The sequence below is a fragment of the Seriola lalandi genome, unplaced genomic scaffold, assembly GCF_002814215.2.
Source record: "Seriola lalandi dorsalis isolate HSWRI2012SDOR001 ecotype SW California unplaced genomic scaffold, Sedor1 jcf7180002054984, whole genome shotgun sequence".
Lineage (NCBI taxonomy): Eukaryota > Metazoa > Chordata > Actinopteri > Carangiformes > Carangidae > Seriola > Seriola lalandi.
Window position 1 is genome coordinate 178,192 of NW_019525533.1, and position 3,852 is coordinate 182,043.

Sequence of the window (3,852 nt, forward strand, 5' to 3'; positions counted from 1 at the left end):
TTGTGTTCTGCTGGACAGGTGCAGGTGATGACACCAGAGCCTGGGGTCCTCCGTTCGTCAGTTCAGAGAGCGCCTATTTCCTCAGCGTCAACAGGAACAAGAAAGTAAGTCAGGACACTTTGAAGCAGCTGGAGAAAGTCTGTTCAACACACACTCACAGTAACTGTCGTAAAGTCTTGTTGTTATGCTGTAAATACGCCGTTGCAGAACCACACAGGTGGATTTCTTACGTTCAGCTCTACGCAGCTTCATCACTTGAGTCAGAGTGAAGATGCTCCTGGTCAAATGTGACTCCAATACAAGTGAAAGTTGTTCAATCAAAAAGTACTGGAGTATTTGATTTTAAAAATACTGAAGTATTCAAAAGTACATCTTATTATGTCAGCACATTGTTGTATTGTTCCACAGCACTTAATAATAATAAGAATAAAAAGCTTGTAGAATGATACAGAGCCGATAGAAACGGTCATAAAAACACAATTGATAAAACAAAAGGAGCCATTGTTGTTTTTCGTATTTCTTTTTTTTGTGTGAGTGATGAAGTTTGGTCGAGATAAACACATCTCTCTTTATTTTTAAAGTCTTTTTTTATTTCGAAAATGTGGAACATGCACGTAAGATAACGCCATGGTGCTCTGGTGAAGAATCTTTGGTTTTTCTCCTGTGGTGAACACAGAGTATTATTCTATCACATTTTTCAAAATAAAAGATCGACTAAAAGCGCTGCTTCAAAGTAAGGGTCCTTCATAGAAATGCAGTGGAGTCAAAAGTACAATATTTGTCTTTAAGTGTAGTGGAGTAAAAGCCAGAAGTTTCCAAAAAGAATAATTAAGTGCAGTACAGATACACAAGAAATATAGTACAGTACTAGTTCAGTACAGTACTGAAGTAAATGTACAGTAAAACCACCACTGCTCGTATCACTGTCTCTTCTACACACAGTCATGTTGTGAGAGTTTGGTTTTAAAGTTCAGAAACTTTCATTCATCATTTCATTTGATCCAAACCAGCTGTGTTTTTTGGTTCTGGCCCGGCTCATGTTCACACTCGCCTTTTTAAGAAGTGAATTTGAATGTCATCATGTCATCCTGCGTGGTTCTTTAACATCCTGTCAGTGAACGCAGCACCAGCCTTAACGATGAGCCTCTGTCTGATCCTCAGAGTGTCGCCGTGGACCTGAAGCATCCCAGAGGAGCGCAGATCATCCAGCAGGTACGACACGTTTCAGTCAGAATTAAAGAGCAACTATCTGAGTGTTGCCCGTCCAGTGCTGGTGATTTAGGGTCCAGTCTCCACGTTCTTCAGTGTGCAGTTCCCAGACTGAGCCACTAGATGTCGCAGACAGACCGTCTGAAGGCTTCCTCTCTGCAGCAGATTAACCCACTTATCCAGCTTCACACTGCTTCATGCTGGAGTCACTGTTTTCTACACTGTGAGGCCTCTGTGATCCGTGGTGAACTGTACTTTGTGTTTTTATGGGGTTTGTAGTTTTGTAGCCAAACTTCCTCATTTCCTCCAGAATCTGCAAACGTCTCTGGTTTTTTTTCCCAAGCTTGTTTCGGCTGAGTTTGTCGGTGTGAAAGATGATGAACCAACACAGATCAATAAAATAAATGGGTCAGCAGAGGGACTTGACTGATGGTTCTGGACCAGAAGAAAACCAGTATTTAGTGGTCGACCTTTTTCAGGTTGACAAGTATTCTGTTTCTTCACATCTGCATCTTTTCTCCACATGAGCCTGACACATCAGCTTCAGTCTGCAACACACACACACAATTATATCATCACCTTTCTTATCCAAATAAGATTATGAGGACAAGATTAACCTGCCATTATTAAAGAAATGGTCTGATACACTCTTTAATAAATGTCAAGGTTTCAAATAATACCCGTATATGTGAAATATTACCCGTATATGTGCTGAGCTGAGGAACTAAGATTACTAAGATTGTGTCCATCCACACAGAACAAGATAAAATCATCGAGTGGCGTCACAAACTGTAACTGAACCCAGTGGAAAAACAGGCTCAACAGGTTCACACACAAAACCCTGAGGTCAAGAGAATCATAAAATATAAAAACACTGAATAGTACTGCCAGTAAAAAGTACAAAAATCTGCCATTTCCAAAACATTGCTAAATGATGATGGAGTAATACAATAAATATATAATCTTTCTTGGGAAAATATAATATGTTACCTCATAATCTATTTATTTATACTTACAAGTGACAAGTGCATTTTCAAATTCATATCCTTCCATATTTCTTTACATATTATTATTTTATGTATATACTAGTGTAAGGACATATTTTTGTATTTTATGTATTCATTTATCTTTATAATCTACTTCTTATCCTCTATTCTTTGCTGAGGGAGCAACTGTAACTCAATCTAATTTCCCCCTGGGGATCAATAAAGTATTCTGATTGTGATTATTCTGATAAAGTCAAAATAGCTCTGCTGCAAAAAAGCTCTCAAGCTTCATTTATTTTGTGATGTTTGATGTCGCAGGACCAAAGAACATATAGATGATAGAACTGTTTTAATGCTACACAGAATTAAAATGTGGTTGTGAGAAAGTGATTTTTGAATTTTAAGAATTTTTGAAAATTAAAGATTCTTTGTTCGAGTAAAAACAAAATAAAGCTTTTTATTGATTAGATACTGTAAAAAATTATTCAGCTATTTACATGGACACATGAAGTTATTCTGATGGTTTGTTGTTCAATTCAACAAATTCATCACAATTCAGTGAATAAAATAAAATAATTAAAAAAACTGTTGAGGCTCAGAATACACATACCGATAATTACTAAAATTATTAAACTAATAAACCTTCAAAAATTCAAAACTAAAAAAGAATTTGGTGAAGAGTGTCAGTGTTATTTTGATGCGGGTTGTGGTGTTAGCGTCTTCCGGTTAGCATCTTCCGGTTAGCTTCTTCACCGTCCTAAACTGTTGAAAAGTTTCAGAATCTAATTCTTTTTTTGTGTCAATAAAGTTTTTGGACAATAAAGTTTGTACAAGACCTGATTCTGCAGCACGTTCACCTTCAGCTGCCCTAATGTTACAGCTGCTTTTATGTTCAGCTGGTCAACTAACTTCTGCTAGCATGTTAGCTAGAGTTAGCGGTTAGCAGCTAGCACCTGTTCTCCCGCCTCCTTCTCCAGTTCACACACCTGGACTAAAACCAGGACTGACTGAGAGAGCGTCAGGTGAGGTGACGAGCTCAGGCCGGTGTCACAAAGCGGGAGCAGCTCCATTATTAGTTTCCGTTCATTTTAACACTTTTTCACCGAGGTACAGCTCAAAGAAGCCCGGAGCTCTGCACCTGCTGCACGGCTCACCTGCTGCCGGAAGAACCGGCTCACAGGTGCACGAGCTCCACCTGCTGGACTGGAGTCTGAATTGGATCAGGGGGGGGTTTATTTTTAAGATGCTTATAATTTTTTAATTAAACATTTCTGTGTTATGATACTTTATTATTAAGATTTCAACCATTTTAAATAATTTAAAATCTCACCAAAGTTCAGAGGGAGATTTTGATTCAAATCAGATTTCAAAAACTTTATTTTGCTTTGCCAAAAAAAGACAAACACACTTAAACAGAGTCATTACAACGGAACAATGTTGTGATAAACGGTTACAGATCCGTTCCCACTGGGACCAACACCAACCAGACGTTCATACAGTCGGAAAACAGTCAGAAAACAGTTGAATGCAGCAACCTGATTGTTCATTATAAAGCTTTTTAAGGACTTTTTGTTCTCAGGAACGTTTTGGTATTTAATGTCATTTTCCAGGATGTTTCCATGACAAGTGAAAGCTCCTCGTGTCCTGGTCTCAAATT

At 38.1% G+C, this 3,852-nt stretch overlaps 1 long non-coding RNA gene across 2 annotated transcripts; it reads right to left on the minus strand.

The window, feature by feature from the left end:
• Nucleotides 1-770: 770 nt before the first annotated feature.
• Nucleotides 771-3,365, minus strand: LOC147817231 (uncharacterized). Of its 2 annotated transcripts, none has more exons than XR_015436541.1 (2): nucleotides 3,182-3,365; nucleotides 771-1,757 (listed from the first exon to the last, which is right to left on the minus strand). It is a non-coding gene; the product is annotated as an uncharacterized LOC147817231 (long non-coding RNA). The 2 variants fall into 2 exon arrangements; XR_015436540.1 differs by having other exon boundaries at nucleotides 3,032-3,365.
• Between the last annotated feature and the right edge of the window lie 487 nt (nucleotides 3,366-3,852).